Source organism: Pleurodeles waltl, chromosome 9 (assembly GCF_031143425.1).
Source record: "Pleurodeles waltl isolate 20211129_DDA chromosome 9, aPleWal1.hap1.20221129, whole genome shotgun sequence".
Classification (NCBI taxonomy): Eukaryota; Metazoa; Chordata; class Amphibia; order Caudata; family Salamandridae; genus Pleurodeles; species Pleurodeles waltl.
This window is the reverse complement of record NC_090448.1, coordinates 1,092,302,704-1,092,329,501: the sequence shown is the minus strand read 5'-3', so window position 1 is coordinate 1,092,329,501 and position 26,798 is coordinate 1,092,302,704. Positions and strand designations below refer to the sequence as shown.

General features: G+C 46.7%; 1 protein-coding gene across 1 annotated transcript in view; it reads right to left on the bottom strand.

The window, feature by feature from the left end:
• Nucleotides 1-26,798, bottom strand: part of CAPN3 (calpain 3) — a 333,505-nt gene that overhangs the window by 244,040 nt on the left and 62,667 nt on the right. The gene's annotated exons all lie outside the window — the stretch shown is intronic.

Sequence of the window (26,798 nt, the reverse complement as noted above, 5' to 3'; positions counted from 1 at the left end):
CATCTCCCTATGATAACACTACTCGCACTCTTGCCTCATTCTGGGTAACAATGAGAACTTTCTCCCACTGACTGCAAGTGGCAACACGTCATATGCCAGCACTTTACAAAATTACTACAATATGAAATCACCTGCCTCAATGTAAGAAACATGGGCAGTGACTTGCAATGAACGGTTGCATGCTTCCTCTATCAACGCCAATGCTCCTTAATCTCTTAATGGAGACATAAGATAAATCATTTTCTAAATTTGCCACATAAGAGGGGTTTCAACGTGCTGTTGTGCAGACGCGCAGAAAGGATGTCCACAAAACGCATCTGACAAAGTATTTAGAACAATCAGTGCCTTTTGTTGCGATTCTGACTACTGTAGCTAATGTAGGTGAGTTGGTAGCACTGGGCTAATCAATGCAGAAATACATCTTAATTTTAATGGGGGTTATGCTGGCAGTGCTGGTTCTGATCCTGTGAAAGAATTCAAATCAGAAGATATGATGGGAAAAAAAGGAAGTATATTCCCCAAGTGACCTGCCTTGCGGGTGGGGTGATATGGAGCAGATACTGGGGGGCAAAAGACCCCATCTCTTATGCTTCGGGGAAGTAACTGGGAAGCCTGATGACGAACCTAAGTACTAGCCATTTCTCCGCACTCTGGTGGCACCATGGATTTCTGCGTCTGTTGGCACCATTCTGACACAGCACTGCACAATTTACACAAAAATTGGCACTGTCAACATGTCTGGCGCTGGCCAATAGCCTTTTGTCAATTCTTGTTTTGTTTAGTAATGGTTTTTACAAAACCTTATTGTTCAGGAAGCAGCCAGGCACTCATTAAATGTAAAAAAAAAACATTGGCTAAAGGAAAAAGTGTCTTTCTGGTCTCACAAATAGTATATATTATCATGGCACTCCCAGGCCTGAAGGGAACCTCCTTGTGTGTGGATGTGCTGCTTGTGAAAAGTAAGCATGCTGTGACTCATAGGGATGTCAGTCAATGGCTGAAGTGCTGTAATATTGCCCCTTAACGCATCCTGGAGTGGGTGGAAGAAAAATATGAATGACACAATCACAGACTAATGGATGAAGTCTGGCTGAAAACATCTGTAAGTAACTATGTTATATATACTTTTAGTAAAATCAAAAGGTCTTGACTAACACAGACCTAAAAAAAAAAAAGCCATCGGTCTGGCACTAGCTGCTAGCCTGGCATTTGAGAAAGATGACAAGAAAGGAAAGAAGGATGTGTAGACCCATCGCCCTTAACTATACAAGAGGATGAAAGGTGAGTTGGCACCATCTGAGCTCAGACCTGTGAGCTACACATATACCCTCAGTAGTGGGTGCTCATCAGAAGTAGCACCCTGTCTTGGAGGGGGCCTGTGCCCTCAGTGTGTGACTGGCACAGCCCAGTGCCAACCTTCCCTAGCTCCTACCTCTAGAAAGAGCACTACACTCTCATGGATGGGCAGCTAGTGGTTGATTTTGCACCTGCAGAAATTACCAAACTTGATATTTTAAAACGTCCCACAACATTTCTGAAAACTCTGTATTTTGCAGACCTACCCGTATTTTTATCAGTAGAAAGACAAGCGAGCAGTGGTCTTGGACCCGTGAGTGTGAGAGCACCAGCATCTGACCTCAGAGGTGCTCGTGTCTGGGTGCAGCTTCTCTTTCAGGGTTCTAGGCACAAGTAGACCCCGGCTCTGGAATTCTGAAAGGTTATTGGCTTCAGTAGCTTGTTTCAAACATTAATAAAAGATTTCATATAACGTCTCACACCCCAGTTCTGCCCGTTCTAAGTGCTGTAAATATAATGCATTACTTTTACCCGGTTTAAAAGTCCTCCACTTGCTGACCTTTGAAGCATGGATGCCTAAGAGGACCCTGCCTAAATGTATAAGCTGCAGCTCATTTACTAAACGTCACTAAACCTGTCTGCCAGGTGGGACCGCGGCCTGTGGATATTTGTACGTTAGTTATAAAGTGACATTTCAAAGTGAGGAAAGGAACACGTTTATTAGCCAAGGTGCACAGGAGTCTGGTACCCTGTGCCTGACCCTCAATCTAAGCCATTTCTGTCAAAGACAACCTGCATCCAGCAAACATTTGTTTTCATCAAAACTGTACCATTCCACAAAGTGCAATGGCTACCCTCTTTATACCAGCGAGCACCGTCACAGTGCGCTCCTAAATAACCATAAATCACATGTTGGTGCCATCTTGTACAAACTAATGAATTTGCAAGCCGTCGTCGGAGAGCCAGGCTGTCTGATCTGAAAGTAGATCGGGTGTTGCTCAGGGTCTCCACTCCAGGCAGCAAATACCGCATGCCATTCGATCCTTCTCCATGGATGGTTGTGAATCGACGTGGCTCGTTGGAGGTGGCTCGAAGAGGAAAGGATGTAGTGACCAGGAATGTATCGTTGTTCAAGAAGTTTAATGGTCCCCAAAGTTCTCCCGTAGATGCTGAAGTCCATGCATCTAATGATGATCTGTCTTCGATTCATAATAATGGTGGTTCCGATGAAGACAATACTGAGAGTCAAGTCGGTGTCCCGCCAGTCGTTCCGTCAGGTGAAGCGTCCTCCCCTGTTTCACGTCCATTAGCGAGTTCAGGGTGGGCGGACAGTACTCGGTACCATCTGCGTCAGAATCCTGCTCCCTCCATGAGACTTTGTGATCATTTTGTGGATGTTTAATGTGCGTTAATCTGAAGTGTGTGTAGTTATGGTTTTTCAAATTTTAGGAGGAATGTAGTGTCACGCCAGTGATGAAACTGTGCGCCGGACACTGCCAAAGTTGGGTGGTGTAGAGGGGTGCGACCACTCTTCTACACCTCGTGGTGTTTCCCCCTGTTGAAGGGCTTGTATGATGGTGTAGCCCGAGGTCATGTGACCCGGGAAATAAAAAGGTCGGCCGGCCGAGGGGCGTGCACAGAGTTCGCCGCATCAGACACATTCGACTACAGTGTCTGAGCTGCTGTGGACACACGTCGGGCCGAGAACCAAGTTTAAAACCACATGCGCGTGTCTGCAGTCTTTGTTATTTATGGTAGTGCCGGTCGTCGGCGACACTACAATATCCACGCAAACGAACTCACCCTCTGCATTCCATCACAAACCAACACTCCCGGAGGGATCTCCACATAAAGCACCCTCGCAGCTACTGTACTAGAGGTACACACATTTTACAGAATTTGGGATCTGACTGTTTTCTGCAGCTGATGGCCCAGTGCTCAAGCAGCACTTTTTCCTCAACTTACATTGTTGCTCTCCAGACAAGAAAGATATCGCTAGGTTAATGGTTGAAATAAAAATCCTTTCTGGCCTCAGTCATGATACATTTCTATTCTGCACGGAGAACCGGAAGGCTGCAGGGCTGTTGTCAATCTGACGCTGAGGAGGGGCATCAGAGCCGGCTGGAAGGAAGCTGCCAGCCCTGCCCCATTGTACATTATGTACTACTGAGCTAGCGCGAGTCTCTCTGCATAGTCGCAAATTCTAATTCACATTCGTTTTCAGTACTCGGCCCCGAAACCTGTGGCTGCCAAAGGTTTCCAGGTGCACTTCTGAAAATCTCTGAGAATTCCCAGAAGTCATAAATCTACACCAGTGCGATGGTGTAACCCATCACCTGCAGATTTATAACTTTTTTTTTGTGGTTCGCACCCTTCCACGTCTGTGTTTCTCACTGCAGCAGAGTAAAGGCCCCGATTACGGTCAGGTCCGCCCTGAAAAGGGGGCGCTATATTCCGGCACCACAGGGTTCGACATTTACTGGGTGATTTAAAGAAACCTGAATCACGATTGCAGCCCTGACAATGAGGCAGGACTTTAGGTTTTCGGAGCTTCTTGCACCAAGACCGACAAGTCCTGTTATTTATCATAAAACCCTCCTGTACATTTCACAGGATTTACCTGCCAGAAACTGTATGCGGTGCTTATCACACAAATTGCAATTGCGATATGTAAAGAAGACAAAGCTACCCGACAGAGACAGAAATTGGGAAGAACTTAAATCCCTTTCTCATCAGAGCCATCTACACTGAGCTTCCCCAATGCAAAGGCCGTGATGTGGTGTAGCAACGGTGCCTCGGGCCCTGATGCAAGCCCTGATGCAAGCCCCTCGCCTCCAAGGGGGGGAGTAAGGGTCCCTGGTGCCTGCACCAACGCCCCTGCTATGAAGCTACAAAACATAACGCACCCAACATGTATGTAGCTTGGATACAATTATAAAATCATTTTTTTCTCTGAAATTGCTTAGGGTCTTGCAACTGACAAATTTTAAAGAAAATTAATCAAACAATATGAGAGTTTTTTTAATTAAATGTCTTATTAAAGGATTGTTTGCTGATATATCCCATCATTTTTTTAAGAATGTACACATCGTGTAAAAATGATCAGAATTGTTTTCCCAGTCTCCTGTTGGTTTCTTGCAAGACTTTTTAGCGAGTTGTGTGCGTGCTTCAAAAGCATGCACATTATTGCATCACGTGACATTTTGAAAAGTTTTACGTGGCACAAAATTCAAGAATTTTGGAACTTCGCTGGTGTAATTAAAATTTCGCCCAGGTCTAACTGTAATGGCTAACCTACTATCACTTTGCGCTTTAACAGGAATACTACTTTCTTAATAAGGACATTTATTTTTTTCTCCAAGCAAGTTGGGTCATACAAGAACCAATAACAGGCTAACACCGTCTTGACAACGTTTTTCCTTTCAATTTGTTTTTTAGTTTTCAACAAAACAAGTTAACATTATATGCCTCAAGTTCTCATTTGGCTAATATTTGGCACAGCTATCATTACGCTGATGACAAAAGGCATAAAAGACAGGATACAGGTCCTCGACACCTGCAAGCTCGTGTCTATGTAGGAGTCGCGAGGCTCCCCAAAGCGGCTTGTAATTTAAAATATCAGCCATTCTACTTGTGGGAGTGGTTTTCTAACAGCACTAGAGCCTGGAGCTACGCTGGGTGCCTGTATGAATCCTTAAATGTCTTATTTCATTGCAGCTGGAGGTTATGATGAGAGTGTGGGGTTTCAATGATGGGTATATCCATTGGCAAAGGGGTACTTGTGCTAGCAAAAGATTGCACTCCTTGAGGGCAGAATATTCTACCTCACAGAGAAAGATTGGAAAACTTCAGCAGAGAGCCTATGGCACCCGCTATTCACCTGCCTTCTAGGAAGCTCCCAGCATCCTTGTGCTCTGATATGAAATAGAGCTGCCTTCACAATGTCCCCATTGAAATAGGACTAATACAAAGAAGAGACTTCTTCAATGCAGAGCAACATGAGACCCATCAAAGAAACCAACTCCTTGTGAATGCCTTTCACTTGACATTGCATTTCTTCTATATCAATAGGCGAGACTGGTGTGACGCAAGAACTACCTTCCTCCCCGCCAGGCAGAGAGCGCAGTAGGGACCGAGAAGGCATGAGCACCCCATCTCTGTTTTATGCTCACGGTCCTTCTCCCTAGTAGGGTTCAACTGCAAAACCCAGGTTGCACTTGCAACATTATCTTACCAAACTGTAATGAGGCTATGATATGAGCGGTGCAGTGACAATGTGGATGTAAGGATCCCTAGATCTGGACACCAGGAGGCCATCTCCACCTATCTGTTACGGGAAGAATATATACATTAGGGTAAAAGTGTGTTTAGTCCTGTGGAGCACGCGGTTGATTGCCTCCAAACTACTGACACAATCCTTCCATACTAAACTATTTTTTAATCAATTTTTGTTTGGGGGTGGGGTTCATAAAGCATAGATGTAGTCTAGGAAGACAGCCAAGTGCTCTGTGACTAATCTGTAATAAATAAATTTAAAAAAAGAGAAAGGACCTGAAGTTTTCTCAGGTGCCTGGAGCCGGTGCTGGCAAAAATTTCCAAATGCCAACCCAGCCTAGTCTTGATTCCACCTCACGCCTCTTTCCTCCACCACCCTTCTCTTGCACTCTTTTCACTTCACTCGTGCAGAGTGTTCTTTTCATTCCTGCTTTTCCCACTGTCACTGTTTTCCCATCTTTATCTTCCGCTTTATTTCTACCTTCACTGTAGTTTTCACCCTTTCTCTGGGACAAGACCTGAAAATGAAAAATAAACAAGTCCCACTCCCCAAAAATGAGTGCCCGTGTTAAACTCCTGCAAGCACCAGCCCAAATTAAGCACTGACAGCGCAGAACATAGCAACAAGTGAGATACTCTGCGCAGGAGGGGAAGAACATATGGGTATTTTTACAATGAGGAGTTAAACCATATTAAGTAAGTGACACATACAAAAGGACCTTGCATCCAAGGGTCGGTGAATGGGGAAGGGATGTCCTCATGGAAAGTAGTTAGGAACAGGTCTCAAGGTCTGTATTGAGCAAGAAGGGGAGCTAAGTGAGTGAAACTCAGACATTTATTTACAAAGTGTGTTTAATGTGATCTAGTTTTGCGAATAAAGGGGATTTATACACATAAGATTAAAATGTAACTAGTGTCGAGGGCACCGTGCGGTTTAGTGACTAAGTTAAAAGAGATATCGGAGACCTGAGTTTCCTGACATCACCATACGATTGTACCTTAAATAGAAGTCTGCATTTTTTTGGTATCTTTCTAACGTACTAAGCCGTGCCGTTTCACAGCTTTACTTTGAATTTTGCCTTTTACTTCTTCTCTTTACTATTCAGATTGATATTCCGTATATTTTTTCAGCGTTCTCACAGCACTTGCCAAGGTGCGTGCAAGATAAAAATAAGAAATAAAATATATATGAAAAATACGCAACTGTCTGTCTTTGACAATCTATTCACTAGAACGTTAAAGGCTTGTGAACGAGTTAAACGCCGATATTTGCAGCCGTATAAACCCTGAATATTTACCTAGATGACAGAAATCAGTAGAAGTTGAGAACACTGAAGACAAGAGCAATATCGTTTTTACAAACAGGAAGCAAATCTGTGTGTGGTCACGTGGGGTCACGTGGGCTACAGGCCCGATCACTAAGGGACGGCGCTGAGATCACAATCAAGTTAGACACTTAACTCTTTAATAGTTATCTTAACTACCTCCCCCATACAAGCACATTGTAGTCAGGGATAAAGCATCGGGTACTGTAGGTAAGACTAAGTAAAACAGTACTACAGGAGCACTACTTTACGCCCCCTAACATGCCTTTGTAAATAACCCCTACTGTTGATGAGGAGCGCGCTTTTGAATCTACCTCCCCAAACACCATCAGCTGAAAAGTTTGTAGTTGTGCAATTTTAAAGGTGTTATTCCGCCATCCTATGTGTTAGTATAAAGCAAAGGTAACCAGAAACTTAAAAAAAATCACAGAACTATGTATGTTAAGCATTATAATTTCTCTCCCCCAATCAGGTCTAGTAGGGAAGGGACCCGCTAGTACACACCGGTCCAGTAGAGAAGGGGCCCTCTGGGACACAATGGTCCAGTAGAGAAGGGGCCCTCTGGGACACAGTGGTCCAGTAGAGACGGGGGTCACTGGTACTCATTGGTCCAGTAGTGGGCCAGTAGAGATGGGGGTCTATGGTACACACCGGTCCAGTAGAGAAGGGGCCCTCTGGTACACACTGGTCCAGTAGAGATGGGGGTCCATGGCACACACTGGTCCGGTACAGAAGGAGATCTCTGGTAAACATTGGTCCAGCAGTGAAGGGGGTCTCCGGTACATACTGCTCCAGTAGAGAAGGGGCCCTTTGGAACACACTGGTGCAGTAGAGAAGGGGCCCTCTGGCACACATTGGTCCAGTAGAGATGGGGGTCCATGGCACACACCGGTCCAGTAGAGAAGGGGCCCTCTGGCACACATTGGTCCAGTAGAGATGGGGGTCCATGGCACACACCGGTCCAGTAGAGAAGGGGCCCTCTGGCACACACTGGTCCGGTACAGAAGGAGATCGCTGGTACACATTGGTCCAGCAGAGAAGGGGCCCTCTGGTACAGTGGTTGAGTAGAGATGGGGGTCTCTGGTACACACCGGTCCAGTAGAGAAGGGGCCCTCTGGTACACACTGGTCCGGTACAGGAGATCTCTGCTGCACATTGGTCCAGCAGAGAAGGGGCCCTCTGGTACACACTGCTCCAGTAGAGAAGGGGGTCTCGGGTACATACTGGTCCAGTAGAGAAGGAGCCCCCTGGGACACAGTGGTCCAGTAGAGAAGGGGCCTTCTGGCACACAGTGGTCCAGTAGAGAAGGGGCCCTCTGGCACACATTGGTCCAGCAGAGAAGGGGCCTTCTGGAACACACCGGTCCAGTAGAGAAGGGGCCCTCTGGTACACACTGGTCCTGTGCAGAAGGCGATCTCTGGTACACATTGGTCCAGCAGAGAAGGGGCCCTCTGGTACAGTGGTTGAGTAGAGAAGGGCCCTCTGGTACACACTAGTCCGGTACAGGAGATCTCTGGTACACACTGCTCCAGTAGAGAAGGGGGTCTCCAGTACATACTGTTCCAGTAGAGAAGGGGTCCTTTGGAACACATTGGTGCAGTAGAGAAGGGGGGTCACTGGTACTCATTGGTCCAGTAGAGATGGCGGTCTATGGTACACACTGGTCCAGTAGAGAAGGGGTTCTCTGGGACACACTGGTCCAGTAGAGAAGGGGCCCTCTGGTACACACTGCTCCAGTAGAGAAGGGGGTCTCTGGTACATACTAGTCCAGTAGAGAAGGGGTCCTTTGGAACACATTGGTGCAGTAGAGAAGGGGCCCTCTGGGACACAGTGGTCCAGTAGAGACGGGGGTCACTGGTACTCATTGGTCCAGTAGTGGGCCAGTAGAGATGGGGGTCTATGGTACACACCGGTCCAGTAGTGAAGGGGCCCTCTGGGACACACTGGTCCAGTAGAGAAGGGGCCCTCTGGTACACACTGCTCCAGTAGAGAAGGGGGTCTCCGGTACATACTAGTCCAGTAGAGAAGGGGTCCTTTGGAACACATTGGTGCAGTAGAGAAGGGGCCCTCTGGGACACAGTGGTCCAGTAGAGACGGGGGTCACTGGTACTCATTGGTCCAGTAGAGATGGCGGTCTATGGTACACACTGGTCCAGTAGTGAAGGGGCCCTCTGGGACACACTGGTCCAGTAGAGAAGGGGCCCTCTGGTACACACTGCTCCAGTAGAGAAGGGGGTCTCTGGTACATACTGGTCCAGTAGAGAAGGGGTCCTTTGGAACACATTGGTGCAGTAGAGAAGAGGCCCTCTGGGACACAGTGGTCCAGTAGAGAAGGGGCCCTCTGGGACACAGTGGTCCAGTAGAGATGGGGGTCACTGGTACTCATTGGTCCAGTAGAGATGGCGGTCTATGGTACACACTGATCCAGTAGAGAAGGGGCCCTCTGGGACACAGTGGTCCAGTAGTGAAGGGGCCCTCTGGGACACAGTGGTCCAGCAGAGACGGGGGTCACTGGTACTCATTGGTCCAGTAGAGAAGGGGCCCACTAGTACACATAAGCCTGATCTCTAACAACATAAGAACCCCAGAAACACTTCCTAACAAAGGCAACAAGGCATCTCTTCAAATAAACTCCTTCCGATGTAGTGTACATGGCTGTGTGGTTGTGGCGTTGCGTGCTGCTCTTCAGGTGGCATGACTGATGCAATATCATGGCTCCATGTCATGTAATCTGCATTTGTACAGAGCACTTCCACAACCTGTGGGCCACTGTAGCGCTTCTTAAATCCCGGCGCTCTTCACTGTCACCTCTGGATTTTTTTAGCGAGCACATTGCTTGGTTAATGAACATTAATTAGTCCAAAGTATTTCTTAATAAGAGTGCGCATTCGTTAATTTGAAAACTAAACCTGGCCCTTCAATCACTCGTTTTGTACTGGCGCATAATGGTACGGGCTGCAAGCTGTGGTGCGTTACCGCAGCGGTCCGAGCTATGACTCTACAGGTAAGACCTTGCTCCCTCGTGGCACCGCACGTGTCGGTGGAAAGCGGCACGACCTACCTTGGGGCGCTTCCAAACAATGTTCTTCATCCTGCTCGCTTTCTGGCCTAGTTCCTTGAAGCCCAGAGACTGCACCCCAGGAGGGAAGACATCGTCCTCATACAACTTCTTCTTAGCCAGAGCCTCCCTCCTGAGGGCCGCGAAGTCCTGGCCCTCAAACTTAATCGGTTTAGCGAGCGACCCCTCTCCGAACTTCCTCTCTCGCTCGCGGATCACGCGGTCGCAGAAGAATCCCGATGGCGGGAAGGGCATGGCGCGGAAAACGAGGTACCGGTCAGCTCGTGCTGGCTGGGACCAGAAGCCTGAACACCCTGTAGCCAGGCCTCTGCCGGGGTCCCCACCTCCGTGGACAGGTCACACAAAGTGGGTGCTCCGAGGGTTAATGAGCCCTGTCAAGGCCTACTTTAAGTCAATAGGCCTGGTGGTGTCCCAAGGAACCCCAAAGTGCGCGAGTCCCATGTCTGAACACACGGTGCACTTGACTGGCTGTGTGCGCGTGGCAGAGAAATAATTCACACAGGCTGCCCCATTTTGCCAACTTTTTACTTTTGTTTTGGTCCCGGCCTGACTTGCTCCGCATCAGCAGAAGGCATTCATCTCTTTAAATCCTGCACTCAATAGGATACGGCGTAGATAAACACACAGCATACTCTATGCGCTAACCCTTTTCTAGTGAATGAATGCATAGGGGTACCTCCGCAGTCCCATTGTTTGTGGCCAGCGAAGCCTTCGACCTCAGGCGCCCATCCGTCCAATAACAGCATACCGCCCGGTTTGGTGCTGGTACGAAGCGCCTCACTTGTAGCTCCCGGGACCTGGACATGTGCGAAATAAAGTGCTTTATTTGCAACGCTGCATTCTCATATTGCGCGTAATAAAGGGGGCCTCCGAGGAACACAAGAGTTAAATCTTCCTTGTAAATTCTCAGGTGTGATGAAAAAGCAGCAGCATCCTTTATCTTCCTATTGTGACAAAGACATTAGTATTTATTTTACTTTTTATTTTTATTTACCGAACTAGCAAATCCATTAGGCATCCCTTGTTACTGTTTTCGTACACGAATTAAGCAAAACGATTCTGTCGCAATCCACAACAGACAAATAATGTTTGCACCCAAAATGAGGAAATTATTTTTTCACTGTTTGAAGTTTACATGGAAAGAACCTGAAAAAAAAAGAAGAAAAAGAAAACACATTTCTTAACATTAGTACCGTCTTTCACCTTTTTAAAGTAGCACAAAATGCATTCTTTATGCAACGTAAACCGAAAAAATTGTGGTCGCAAAACAATCGCAGTTACCACCAATTTCAAATTGGTGGTAACCCATTCACAAAGGGGAAAATTGGTGGTAACTCATTCACAAAGGGGATGGGATCCCTAAGGGACCCCTTCCCCTTTGTGAATGGATGCAAAAATATTTTTTCAGAGCATGCAGTGGTCTAACGGACCCTTGCTTCTCTGAAAAAATGAAAAAAAAAAATCATTTTTTGGTTTCAAATGCATCCCGTTTACCTTTAAGGAAAATGGACTGCATTAAAAATTAAAAAAAACTGCTTTGTTTAAAAGCAGTCACAGACTTGGTGGTCTGCTGTCCCCAGTAGGCCACCATCACTGTGAGTGCAGCCATTCCCAATGGGGTCGCATATTGCGAACTATCTCTAAAATATTAATGAGGTAGGTCATTTGAGTCGCCATTGGGAATCCCAAACAGAGTGAGTTACACCGTCATGCATTTGGTTTTGCGACTCACAAATGGGTCGTACATCTGGCACAGTGTGCCCTCACAGTGAATAATAACTTAAAATCTGTGTTCAGTGTCTAGATAAAACTCCATTTTTATTGAGCAGTCCTAGGTGTAGGTACAATTTTTACTTTATATTTCTACCTGGGAAAATACAAGAAAAATGATTCAACGTTATTTTCCACTTAGTTTCAGATATCTAACTCAATAGTGAAAGTATAAAAGTCAAATAGTAGGAATAGGTAATTAGTACAGATCTCTAAGGAAATATACTGACTTACCATGCAAAGAAAGGCACTTAATTAAGATCGGACGTGAGACAGGATGTAGATTGACAGCTACAGACTGGGAAGGGATCTCGATTTTAGGCCATAAAGCACTTCGGGAAGCTATTTTTAAAAGAATGTGCTTTCTATCAGGTTGGTTGGCATATTACTTGTCTAAAGCTATTAACAAAATGTATTCATCCGTCCCTAATGTCTGTTTTAGGTGTTTACAAGAGGGAAAAGGGCATTGGGCACATATCTTTTTTGATTGCCCAAAGTTAATGCTATTTCGGGATAACGTATTCCGCCTATTGAGCCAAGGAATCCAGGTCACCATGCAGGTGGAATTAAAGTTGGCTCTGTTTAGCGTTTCAAATTACACATGTAAATTGGGCAAACATATTCAGAGCTTTATTGTGGCTTCAGTAGCTGTAACAAGGTGTTTGACCCTTCAATGCTGGTGCACGGCATCTGTGCCTACCTCACAGGAGTGGCTGATCAAGTTGAACTGGGTAGGATTATTTGAGGAATCATATGCCAGGAGAACTGGAAGCCTCCATAAATATCAGTGTATTTGGACTCCATTGGACGCAATGATTTCATGAAAATACTGAGCTCTGCGCTGTACACTGCTCCAATAAGTTCTAATACTGTTTTCGGCTTTAGCACTTAGTACTCCTTATGCACTTTGATAAGCTTTTCGTTGTAGCGAGGGAGTGAACTCTGTGTTTTGCGCTCGTCCAAAAAGGTCTATACTCTGAATGGCACTAGCACTTTATATTGTTTTTTTGCACTCTGAAAAGCTTCGGTATGAGCACTTTATGCATATGTGCACTTTAAAAATGTGGCACTTAAAGTCGTAATTTTTTGTTCTAATTTACTCTCTTTGTACCCAATCATCTAATTATCAGAGAGATGCTGTCTGTGGCTATATATGAATTTGTTTGCTGCTTTCTTGATTGATTATGATGGATATGTTCAATAAAAAAAGGAAAAGAAAAACTAAATACTTTTTAAAAAGTGTACTTTGTGCTGTCTGATAGCAAACTGTCTTAGAACCAATTTGCCACTCCAGAGGCCTAATGCACATTCCTGATTGGGAGATAATTCTGTTCCCAGCTGCAAATGGCTTGGCCTCTAGGCCCAGGAAACAGGGGTTTGTTTTCAACAACTGGACACTTAAATGGGATTAGTCACCTGGTATGGGGCAGCAACAGTTGGCTGAATAAAAGACAACACCCTCAGTGCTTCTTCCTTTGACTTTGAGATACCAAATGGGGCTGGCAGGAACTGTGGTCATTCATTATGAAGGTCCTTCCTAGAGTTTCTGGCTCAAACCCCAGCAGTTGGGAAAACCAGTTTAGACCCTGACAAAGGGAGGCCATCTCATATAAAGAAAATTCAAGACCTGGCTCTTCGACTGAACTCCCACTACCCCCCAGCACCTCGAGACACTGACAGATGATTAGCTGTGCTTTACAAGAAGCCTGATTGATTGATTCGTTCATTAATTGAGCTGTGCCTTGGCAGGAAAGAAGAAGGAGATAGCCATCTTTGATTTAGGACTTCTGAGACGTTTTGCAGTAAAACAAAAAGGAGGAACAGAGACAGAAGGTGAAGACCATGTGAGAGAGAAGTTAGGACTGGAAGCAAGAAATTCTCTAAATAGCGGCTAGTGCACAGGACAAAACTGGCACCTCACATGCAGCCCCTCCTCAGAACATTCCTGGACCTAGGAAGACAACATCTGAATAAAGATAACCCTGCGAGAAGAACAGGACACACAGGCCCTCATTATGTCTAAATGCGGCAGTAGTACCACCAACAGGCTGGCATACATACCGCCACATCATGAGATTTGCAGGTTAGCTGCAGCCAACCTGCCAATTTACCATTCGTACCACCATGGCGGTATGAGCCGCCGGGCCAGGGATGTGAATCCCCAGCCCCGCGGCAGACAAAAGTACTGCCCCTGACATTCTGAGCCAGCCTACCGCCATGTTTTGCGTGGCATTAGCAATTCCTTCCCTGTCACCAGTAGGTGGCTCCCCCACCACCCCAACACTCATCTGACGCCTCCCACCACCCTCCATCCAATGCCAGTAAGGCCAAAGGAAGTTGGTGAGGAAATGCAGTGATGTGGGTGCCTAATTACTACACCCACATATCAATAAAATGTATGATTTCAGAGAACACCATTGTGTCCTGGCTAGGTTGCAGTTGGGAAACCACAGCAGTAGCACATAGCAAGGAAAAGTGTTTTGAATGTAGGAAATCCTTTTTTATACATTTAAGTCATCTCTAAATTTGTCCTGTAAGCTCACATCTGGGGTGCTTGAGATATTAATGAGGGACATATTAATATTAAAGAAAATTATGCCTCCACAGTTCCAACAGCTGTAGTAAATATCCTACTCATTAACTTAACATGGCCGCCTCCGGTTCTCATGGCAATCCATCAATGTTTTTGCACGTAGCAACACGTGTACCCATGCTTATTGTTATTCAGGCCGACATGAATTACATTTGCTTTCCATAGGGTTTGCGTAAGACCATTTTTAGGAACTTTGTTTAACTTCATATACAAAAGTTTATTAGTTAACAGAAAGTTTATTATCTACCTGACACAAGTAACTTTGATTTTCCAAATGACTACAAATCTGCCATTGCAGATTTTGCTGATTGTGGTCCACTCAACATAGCAAGCATCATAAGTGGCATTTTTCGTATTAACCTGGAGCTGCATAATTTTTGCTCTACTTTTAAACATCATAAACATGCAATATATAGGTGTGCTTAGCATGACATATTTGTGTGGTGTGTTCTAATGTATTAATGTAAAGTGTTGCACTTGAACCCAGTACTGAAGTTCATTCACTGTAGAACTAGAAATTCATATATTCTGTGTGCCTTAACCATATTAAAAGGTTTGAGGAGTAGATAAAATCATCAGTACTCTATTGAAATGTATTTACTTCAGAAACAAGAAAGATTCATGTAAATGTATGTACTAATGTTTTCACATTTCAGTATTATAGTGTCGTTCTTAGTTCCATTTATATTCGTGTATTCAAGGTTTTGTTTCATTTATCTGAAACTGTAGCATTAATTTAATTTGAATTGATGTACAATTTATTTGTAGTTATATGTTCACATATGACACATATTAAATTTGCACCATTGGATTATATGTTTAAACTTGACATGGCTAGGCCTGTTTTTCTTTCAGCATGAAATACTGTTTTCCATTTCTGCTTGTGTTTCTTTTTTGCAGGGGTGTTCACATGAATTGTTAGCTAGAGAATAGATGTAACGCCATACTAGTGATGGGGAGCCTGAGAAGAGGATCTTGACAAAGAACATGGAGAGCCAGAACGTTACCTGACAGTCCTCATTCAGTAATGTATTGAGGAGTTGCAGGTACCAAAGGTAGACATCTTTCTCAGGACTAGTCTGTGAAAGTCTGCAAATGTTGCAGCTTACAACATGCTTAGCAGCAGCCGGATGGCATATTCAACTTCAAAGGACCCTCACCAGCCTCGCCAACATCCTAACAAGCCCTGGAGAGGTTTTGAGAATTAGTAGAGTTATAAAACCCTTAAATAAAAACTTTAACTAGTGTGATCTGCTAGTCTTACCCGAACCCTGCTCCTTAATGGTCGGTCTGAAATCACACCTATGTTCAGGTCTACCAAGAACACTTTCTACTTTTCTATTTCTTGGTACTCTTTGTCTTCAACTTTAAAAATCCATATCAGCTGTTCCTCCAATCCATTTTTAAGCATTGTCTCTTTTTGCTTGTAACATTTTTGATATTTTTAAAGTTGTTTGTAAATGTTATTCCAAAGGCTTCACAACGAATCACAACATACACGGTTGTTGACTTTAATATAGATTAGCACTTTTTGTGGAGCTGGGTAGCTTCACGTGTCCTGCACAGAAACGCTACAAAAATTATTAGTTCACCACAGTACCTCCTTGATTTGCAACTTATGCCAACTCCCTCTGATTTCAAATTGATGGAGAATCAGACTGTTGAGTATGCTACACTGAAAAAACAAGATAAAAAGTCCTAAAACCCTCTCAGGCATGGTCTCGAAAGCTATATGTTGAAAGGAAATGCCTGAGAGAATTCAAGAAAAGGTGGCAACAGCCCCCTTTCAGAAATATCAGACTAGATTATGGCTACCAGAAGAAACTACAGAACTCACATCTTCACAGCTGTGCCCTCACACAGTAAATCTCTTCTGGCCCTTGCTAATAATTCACCAAACTTTCTATTCAAAATGATTAAATCGGCCAACACCCGACCTCCAATACCACGACACATGTAGCAGAAGTCAAACGCGAGGACTCTGTGAATTTCCATGCTGAGAAAGTAAAGTTTACTGATCTATCAATGCCCCCAAGATCTTACAACCCAGATGACTTTAACCTTAACCATAAAGCTCAGTGGACGTGGTCTCATTCCAACACAGATCAGGACAGATACTTAACACTATACCTAAGGTTAAACCAACTAATCACCTCTCTGATGTAATGCCTTGTTCCATAAGAAAGGAACTTGCCAAACATCTGCATAGTGCTTTATCCAACAGTTTGAAAACCATCCAAGTCTCTCCCCTCTTTTAAAAACCCTCGCCTGTCGTCAGTGTCCTATATAATTTCCAACCTACATCAACAGTTCCTTTCTTAGAGAAGGTTAGAGAAAGCTGTGTAGCCTTACTAGTCTCCTAAATTTCTCTCTGCATCCAGGCAAACAACATCCTCAAAACGTTCCAATCTAGATTCATACCAGGCTTCAAGACAAAGACAGGCTTTCTGCAAATTGTGATGACTCATTACTCTTCCTCAAATCAGGTATCCAGTGCCTACTTGTGCTTCTAGATCTCATGGCTGCCTTAGATACAGTCAACAATGTCTCTCTGATTTACACCTTGAAAGAACATGTGGGCATCAAAGGGGTAGTTCTAAACTGGTTAATCTCCTATTTGCTGAATCAAGAACATACAGTTAAAACAGGGAGCTCTACATTGAGCAAAGCCAGCCTTGACAATGGAAGGGGTTCCGCATGGCTCGATTTAATCTGAGACTCTGTTCAACCTATATCTAGAACCACTTGGAGAGAAACTCTCAGAAACTCTGTGATTCTTCATCATCAATAAGTGTATTATATTTACCATTATAAAATGGCAACTCAATATGGACAGGTAAATAAAATTTTTTAAAATTAAAGTACACAAAAGTGCTTTTCAAAAACAGAGCTTCCCAGAGCGAGTGTCAGCTTGACAATGGCTCCAAATACCAGACATCCAATATCACAACCCATGTGCCAGAAGCCAAATGTGAATTTCTTTGCTGAGAAAGTAAAGTTTATTATTCTATCACTTTCCCCAAGGTCTGACAACCCAGACAGCTTCTATCTCAACTGTAAAGCGTAGTGGGCGTGGTCCCACTTCAACACAGTGCAGATTATAAATAAATTATCAATCTCAGCACTGTAACATTGCCTGAAGCCTAGTAATGTCATTTAAGGATTAGGAAAAGTACAGGAAATCACAGATAGGAGGTGTTGAGAAAAGAAAAACAAACAAAATGATCGCAAACTCTCTGTAGCCTAGAGTTTATGATATTTCAATGTGGCTATTATTTTATTAAACAGCAGTGTACCATGCAGGTTAGGTGCTACATATCATAAAAAAAATCTAGGTATACCACTTAATCTCCATGTGCCTGACTGTAAAAGGGTCTAAGGAAAAAAAGGCCATGTGGGCTTACTCCCATGTTTTGAGCAAATTTCTCACTTTTATAGGAATTCATAAAGAATTCCAGGTGTAGAAATGTGTGACAGTCATACTCATATGCGTATTTCCGCAAGCGGAATTGTAACTAAGGCTTTGCGAAATTTAAATTATGCCTGTTTGACTGGTGACGGGGTTCATTGACTTGGCATACCATACCTGCCTACTGGCTGGATCAGCCTTGAGAATGAAACATCACTGATGACGTTTTAGTCAACACATCATTTTGAAAACGACAAGCTAACGGGTGGATATCTTGAAACTTGGCAAACCCTTTCACGTGGAGAAGGCCTCCCAGTCAAAATCCACCTATTCGTTTGCCTCTCTCTCTGGATTACAGGTACAATTCAGGCCAGAGGAGCCCCACATTCTTCCCTGGTCTGATGTAACAATGCCCCGGTTACACTAAGTGGCTCAGCCGATGGCTAGGGCCTCAACCTGCAGCGGCCAAGCCTCCCACGCAAAAGCCATGGCTTCACCCACATATCACTTGGGATTACTGGAACTGTTCAGCCCTGTGGAGCCCACAACTCTAGCCAGGATAGGTGGCTCTGCCTGGTTGCAGGCCTGGGGGACCGGGCCTCTCAGGCAATAGCCATGGCTTCATTACCCTTTCACTTGGAATTGTAGGAACTGTTTAGCCTGGAGAAGCCCGAACTCCTGCTTGGTCCAATTCCACCCTGCAGGCTATGCGGCTATGCCCAATGACAGGAGACTTGGCCTTCAGTGACTAGGACTCCCAGAGGAAAGCCATGGCTTCGCCCACTTGTCACTGGGGATTCCTAGAACTGTTCACCCTGGAGAAGCCCAAGAATCTTCCCAGGTCTGATGCCACCCTGCCCTGAGCAGGCTAGATGTCTCTACCTGGGAGCTGGAGTCCTGCCATGTGGGGATTGGGTCTCCCAGGAGAAAGCCAAGGCATCTCTTGCCACTCATCATTTGATTCTTGTAGCTGGTTGACCCAAAGGAGCCTCAGACTCCTCCCTGATCTGACGCCATCCTATCCTGGGAAGGCAAGGTCACGCTGGCTGGTCCCTTCAGGTGTGAGCGCTGGTTTCACCCTACCTCTAACTGGCGATTCTTGGAGCAGGTCAGCAAGGAGGAGCCCAATACCATCCGGTCCTGGGTCTCGAAGATCACACACTTACCGTGGCTGGCTGATGCCAACACAGCCATCTGCTCCTGGATGCCCAGGGGTAATATCTGCTGTTGGAATTGGCCCTCTCTGTGCCACTTTTTGCCTTAACCGTCCTGTTTTGCTGGATTCATTTTTGTTGGCCATAAGACTCTAAATACTTTACCACTGCTAATGTGCTTGTGCGCTCTCCGTCAAACATGGTGAAGCTGGCTTACACTCAACTGGCACATTTAATTTACTTGTAAGTCCCTATTTACATGCCCTGGGTACCACAAGTACCCAGAGAATGTAAATTAAATGCTACTAGTGGGCCTTCATCACTCATTGTGTCACCCACTTAAGTAGCCTTTTTAAACATGTCTCAGGGCTGCCACTGCAGCCTTTGTGTACAATTCTAAACTACCATTTGACCTGGCAAAGTAAACATTTTGCCAGACTAAACCTTTCTTCTTAATACATATAAGTCACCACAGGGTAGGCCCTAAACAGCCCACAGGACAGAGTGCATTGTATTTAAAATGTTGGGCCTGCACCTTTTAGTTTAATATTTTCCTGATAATGAAAAAACCCTACATTTGGTTTTTACTACTGCAAGGCCTACCTCCCCCTTAAGATAACACTGTGTTACGTTGTTACATTTAATACGTGGAACTGTTTGTGTGGGAGCAGGTAGGAATGTATTTTTTGGTGTCTAATGAGTTGTAATTTAAAACCTTGTTTAATAGTAAAGTTGGATTTTAAGTCACAATTCTGAAAATTCCACTTTAAGAAAGTTGGATTTGTCTTGTCCTGACCATTTGGTGCCTGTAGCCTTTTCCTTGGTCACATGACTAGGTGTGGTTGGCAGTTTGCTTGTGAGAAATTCTGCCAGAGACTGCCACAAAGTAGAGGATCTGGGTGTTAGTAGGATGGACCATCTCTGGCAAGATGTGGGGGCGGAGCTGACACCTACCACACTTGCAATTCACTGGGGCTGCCTCAGCACGCACGCACACACACACACACACGACTTCACACTAGCCTATTATGTCTCCAGACCGAATGGGACCAAGGCATAGAGGCAGGAAGTTCCAGACACCTGTATGGGACAACTTGAGAAGCTTCTCCTGTCACGATTCACAAGGAGCTTACCGTCGATGTTGGAGAGAGGTGGTGAGCGGCCCGGTTCCTCCAAGTCCTGCTCTGGCCGATGTAGGGGCGACCCCTTCCGGTAGCCACGGTGCTGTTTGACAATAGTAAGCCACTACAGTCCGTGCCCTCCAGAAGGAGTCCCAAAGGAAAAACCCCAAAAGGGTAAAAAACCTCCAACAGGAACTCCCTGAAACAGATGGAGGACACAAGGAATTAGGACTTAAGATTATGGAATTCAGGAATTCTGGAGACTGAAGACAGATCAAGAACAACTGGCGCCACAAGAGGAAGCCAGCCGGAGCGTGACTACCACGCAGGAGTGTTGCAACGCAATGAGAAGGAAGATAGATTCCCCTTATATGCCCCTAGACAGAAAGTGGGAAACAGTAAGTAGTAATACCACCATCTTGGTTTGGGAAAAAGTCCTAACTAAGAATAGAAAACATGCTCCAAAGGAAAAAGAAACAATGCATGCAGGGACAAGAGGAAGTGAACAGCATGCGGGGAAGGAGAAAGGCATGCATAAGAACTAGTCATGTGCAGGCAGACGGCTTTTGGCTGTGTGACAGGTAAGTGGGTATTAGGAGGTGGGTTCCATGCATCCAGAGCGCGTTCAAGGTGGTGAGCGCGTTGAGCGCGCTGAGCGCGGCAAGGACCGTGACCCGAATCGGGGTCTCCGGCCCTGCCGCGCTTGCCAAGAAACTCGCGGCCGGAGAAAAGGGCCGCGGCGGGTGCCGCGACCTTTAAACTGAGCCGCGGCTTCTCCTGCGGCACGTCCGCAGGCCGCCGCAGACTCCCCGAGTTGCGCCGCAGCGGGCCGAGCTTGCGGCCGCGGCGCAACATCTCCCACTTCAAAGTGGACACCAGTTATAAAAAGAGGATCATCGGGCCCACTCTTCAGCACACTCCTGCACCCCTGGACACTACAGAAGAAGGATGCCCTGCTGCTACAGGCCTGCCCTGCGTGCTGAGAAGGAAGCTTGGACCTGCTTCCTTCATCCCAGGTTCAGTGACTCCAACTGGCACTGGACCTGCCTGAGCCCTGCTGGCTTCTGCTGCATTGAGTTTTTGATCCCCAAGTGGTGCCTCCCCAGGTCCTGGAGCATAGGCTGGTATCAGAAACAGAGCTCCTGCTGGCATAACTCATGGTTCCACCAAATCCAGTGCGAAGCGATGCAAAGCTCTGCAAAGCACCTCATCGTAACTGACAAAGCATGAGGCAACTTGACACAGGACCTAACATCGCAGATGCTCGGGTAACCATTTGACCTGGCATGAAGGACAGCCATCTGCTTAGGTCTTGTCTTATGAAACAAATTCCACTCGCCCTTGGAGAAGCTGGTGTGCTGTAGAAGGACTCTGGGCCAGGTTTCCAGAGCCCGATCTGGGCCTCAGACCTGGGGGTGTAGAGAGCATCATGGAGCTCTGACCCAGATCCCAGACACACCTTTTCACCCCAACTAAAACAAGAGAGATCTCTTGGTGACAGCTGGACCATGTCCTAGGCATTTTCCAACACAGTGGGCTACAGAAGGGAGCCCAGTGCCAAGGTATTCCACCCCGAGGCCAGCCAGACCTCTGATCCAGGGCAAGGTCAGAGGTTCCTAATGTGGCCAAGCAAGGGAGACACACCCTGAGACTGAAGGACTTTGCTCTGGGCACTTTGCAACATTGCGGTCCCAGGGCTGGAGTCCTGACCCAAGGCCCGTCACAGCTCCTTAACCCGGTCCAGCAGGGTAGGGCTAACCAGGCCTGCGGGACCTGTCCCAGACACTTTGAGACAGAGCGGGCCAGAAAATGGAGGCCAGAAGGCTTCCTCCCCAGGGCCAGCTGGGGCTCTGATCAGGGGCCCAGTATGTTGTTCTGTGCACAGCCAAGCAGGGGAGACCGCTCCGGGCCTGTAGGGGGCCTTCCTGCGCCATAAATGACATTATGGGCCGGAGAATGGCACCCAGGCCTTCCACCGTGGGCTTACCGGCGCTCGGAATCCTAGCCTAGTCAGAGTTTCTAAACCTGGCCAAGTAGGGGAGCCCTCACCAAGGACTGCCAGATTCTGTCCTGGGCTCTAAGAGACACAAAGACCAGAAAAGAAGCCCTGGGGCACAGGTTTTCACCCCTGGGACAGTGGATATTCTTCATAGGGCAAAGCAAAGGAGCTCTACCGGTGCCTGCTGGACTCCACCCCCGGCACTGTGCCACACCGCAGGTTGGAGAATGGAGCCCAGGACCTGTCAGAACATTGTAACCTGGCCAACCAGGGGAGGCAACCTGGGCTTGTGGGACCCTGTTCTGGGCTCTTAGTGACAGAGCAGGCCAAAGAATGGGGCCCACGGATGGGAATTTTCACCCCACAGGCCTGTTGGAGTTCCAACCCAGAGACTGGTAAGAGCTTCTTAACCCGGCCAAGCAAGGGAGACATTCCCGGGCCTGCAGGCTCACATCCTGGGAACTTTGAGGCATGGAGGGCTGTATATGCAGCTAGGGACCACAGGTTTCTACCCCCAGGTCAGCTGGAGCACTGAATGGGTCCCAGTAACAGCTTCTTAAGCAAGTAAGTCAAGGGAGACCACAAGGGGCTTGTTGGAAGGAAGCAGGATGAGGCATGACTACCAGGCCAAGCTGAGCTCTGACTAGGGCCTGGTCTGAGCTTCATAACCTGGCCAACCAGGGGAGCCCTCCTTGTGCCCCTGGGATCCTGTCCCAGGCACTTTGCAACATTGCAGGCCAGAGAATGGAGCCCAGGGCTGAGAGATTCCACCCTTAGTTAGGCCAGACTTCTGACCTGGGGCCCGATCACAGCTTTTTAACACAACCTAGCAGTGGAGACTTCCTGGTACCCACTTGCCCTAATCGAGGTACTTAGCAACATGGCAGGCCGGAGAATGGAGGCAAAGGCCAGTGGCCTCCACCTCGATCCAGCTGGAGCTCTGGAGGTATCTGTGCCAAGTAGGGGAGACCTCATGAAGCCTTTGGGATGCCATTCTGGGCTTCAAGTGACAATATGGCCCCATGAAAGAAGCCCAGGGCTGGAGGCTTCCACCCTGAGCCATCCGGAGCTCTGACCCATGGCCCAGTCAGAGATTTTGAACCTAGCCAAGCAGGGGTGCCCTCCTAGTGCCTGTTGGATCCCATCCCGGGCACTCTGCAACATGACAGGCCAGAGAATGGAGCCGGGACAGGGGGACAGTCAGGGCTCAGACCTGGGTCTTGTCAGCAATTCTTAACCCTGCCGAGCAGTGGAGTCATCCCGGTGCCTGAGGGACCCTGACCTGGGCTCTAAGTGGTATGGAGACCAGAGGAAGGAAGCTCATAGCCATGGTTTTCCAACCTGGACCAGCTGGATCACTGACCCCTTGGAGCTCTGTCCCATCTACTTTGCAATTCAGAGTCCCTCACCACAGTCCTGCTGGAACGCGGTCACAGTTTCTTAACCCGGAGAAGCAAGGGAGTCCTCCAAGGTCCTGCAGAAGCCCACTTAATGGAGACTGCAGAGCGACCCTATTGAGCAGGTCTCAGAATCAGCTCTCCCTGTGCTTCTGCATCACTTGTGCTCCTGCCTTCTTCTTGTTTTTTAACCCGTTTTTTGATGTACCTTCTTGCTTTTCCCTCGTTCCCATTGCTTTCTCCTTGTTCCTCCCCTCCCACATTTTTGAGTGCCCTCTCCTTACTTTTCCCTTGTTTTCACTGCTTTCTCTGTGCTTTTCCCACCGTTTTTTGAGTGCCTTCTCCTTGCTTTCTCCTAATTTTTCACTGCTTTCTCCTTGCTTTTTCCCCCATTTGTTTGTGCGCCTTCTATTTGCTTTTCTCCCTTGTTTTCACTGTTTTCTCCTTGATTTTCCCCCCAGTTTTTGTGTGCCTTCTCCCTGCTTTTCTCTCATTTTCACCGCATTCTCTGGGACCTCCAGGGGCCTGGACACCATGTCAGGTGATTAGCTGTACTTTACAAATCCTGATTGATATATTGAGGGAGAGGATGCAGCCCCCCTCCCGGGCCAGTTTCAGCCTGTTGGAGCACAACACCCCGGGGCCAGCCATAATAATTAAGGGGGAGGGAGGGCACGTGCTCCCTCTCCCCAGGCCATGGCTCTGGGGCAGCCTTAATCACTGGCCTTGCCAAAAAATGGGAGTGGGGCCGCGCAGCCACTCTCCTGGAGCCATTAATGGCCCTAGGGACCCCATCGTCCAGCACCGACACCAGCTATGTTCTTGGGTGCTCACCCACGGGACAAAGCAATTTCCCTGCCCCCACTGATCCGGACATGGAAACCTGGGTTTCCTCTCGCTTGAAGGGAGCAATTTTAAAGCTCCCACCGAGCAAGAGCAAACACTAAGGGCCTGATTTAGAACCTGGCGGTCTCATGATGGTCAGGTTTGCGGTGGAGGTTGGATCTCCACCCATGCGGTTGTCCGAGAGCCACATTACTCACTCGGCGGTTGGACCAGGGTCAGACTGCCAGCACTGCCAGGATTAGTCATCCCAGCGGTTTGGCGGTCCTAATCGCTAGAGCAGCGCTGCCCTGGGGATTACGACTTCGTTCTCCGCCAGCAATTTCCTGGCGGTAGCACCACCATGAAAAGGCTGACAGAGAACAGGTGGCATGGGCAGTACAGGAGCCAGTGCACCCTGCGCACTACAGCATTGCCGCCGGCTCCATTACAAGCCAGAGACAATGCTGTAGGCCGTTTCTCACTGGGCCAGCGGGCGGAAACTGAGGTTTCCAGTCGCTGAGCCAGCAAGAAACTCAAGCAGACTTTTCATGTGTTTCCCTGCCTGCTGTGAAGCTCCCAAGGAAACAGATGAAAAAATTGCTTCCATCTGCAAGGAGCAGCTTGTTTTGCAGCCCCCAACAAAGAGGAAGTGGGTGCCCTGGGTGGGCTCCAGGGCCCCCAATCTTTACTAACTAGGCCTTGGAGGATGGGGTCCCTGGGGCCAATATTGGCCAAAGGAGGGGGCTGCGCACCTCCCTCCCCATTCTTACTGTGGCTGGGCCCTGGAAGATGGGGTCAGCAGGGCCAAAATCAACTAGGGAAGGGGCGACTGAATGTCCTCCTCCCGTTTGAATTAAGCAATGGGTTCTGGGGAGGGCGGCTACGTTCCTCCCTTCTCAAAAGAAAAATCCAATTTGCGTGGGTAAATGTCTGCCATCACAAATCAGCAATGTGACTTTACACTCACACATTATTTGGTGTGTCTCCAGACTCAGAGACATTTTAAGGCATGGGCAAAGTGGGCAACTGCCCAGGGCCTACAGGGCCCCTGTGAAAGTTATTTTTTTTCTCAATCTTGATTCATTTCTCAATCCCATCTTTGCTATATAATTCAAAACTGCTGGGCATCCTGGGGCTTGAACAAGTGTAAATGGCTAATAAAATTCAAGGTTGTTCTGGACAGGGGCCCCTAAACTATTTCTTGGTCAGGGCCCCAAAATCCTCATGATGACACTGTTCTAAAATAATCTGTAATAATATGCAAAATATGTAAGGCCCACTTGAAAAGCACCATTTCAAATCACTTTCCGATCACCCATTGATATTCAGCACCCCATTGTCCCCTAGCTAGGTTTGAGCTGTATAAATACAATCAAATACATAGGTTGATCAAGAAAGATGTCGAAGTTCAAAACATGCTTTTATTCCCCATGGTCAACTACTGAAAGTACGAAAAACTAATACTTCTTTCAAAACCCTGACGCCTTTATTTCCTACTTTGATGCCCCCCCAACAAATTCAGATATCAAAGGTCACTGAGCTTAGCACTGCATTCACAGGATCAAAAAGTAACCTTATCTCCATGCCTGCTGCGAGGGATTAAGAAGCCCATCCAGCTTGGCATCAAAACCTGGCCCTATGGCAAAGTCGGAACTGTGCTCTCTTGGTCGCCACCTTACGAGGTTGTATTCTTTGGTCTACGGGTATTGTACTGTTTTTGAGACAAAATCTGTGCATTTTTACACTGCAGACAGCAATACCACGGTATTCACTTTTTACAAAACGGGGGCACTCAAATATGTTCAAAATGTTTTTACTAATATTTTAAAAGGCAAATTTGAACGCAAGGGCACAGCTATCAACGGTGCAGTTGGTATAGTCGCCTAGGGGTGCAAGAGCCCACTGCACCCCAATTATAAAAGTCTTTTCATTTTCAGCTGGAGCTGGTTGAAGGTCTCACATGGATGTCAGAGAGTGAAAGAAGTCTTTCCGCACTTCAGAACATGTCCTTAGTCAAAGCTACAGACAATTACAGGTTTTTGGAGATAACATTTTGGAAATACGCTGCTATAATTGCTTTAATGTCCTGACTAATCGTCTAAGTCATAAACGTTTTGTGGAAATCTAAGCATCATTTATTTAGGTCTATGATTTGCAAAGACATGTATGTTTTTGGGAACTCAAAAAGAAGCCATATATGCTGGCATCGCCAAAGCCTGTTGCCTGAAAAACCCCTTTCCCATTCGCCTCCATAAGACCCCTTCTCCCCTTCTTACACCATGCCACACCCAGCATGGCAATACTTCACCTTTAACAACGACAACTCATTGGAATTGGGAGTTGTTAACTCCCAGACATATTTTATTTAATAAAACAAAATTTGTCACCAAAACTTTACGCGGTAACCCCACATTATTTACACTGTATGTACATTGTCAAGATGCATTGCCGTAACACAGTCCGCTAATACATCCAAATTCCTGCCACTGACTAAATCAGTTCCTGCGCATCCTGAATATCAAATATCAATGACTGCGAATGAGATCATGACTAGC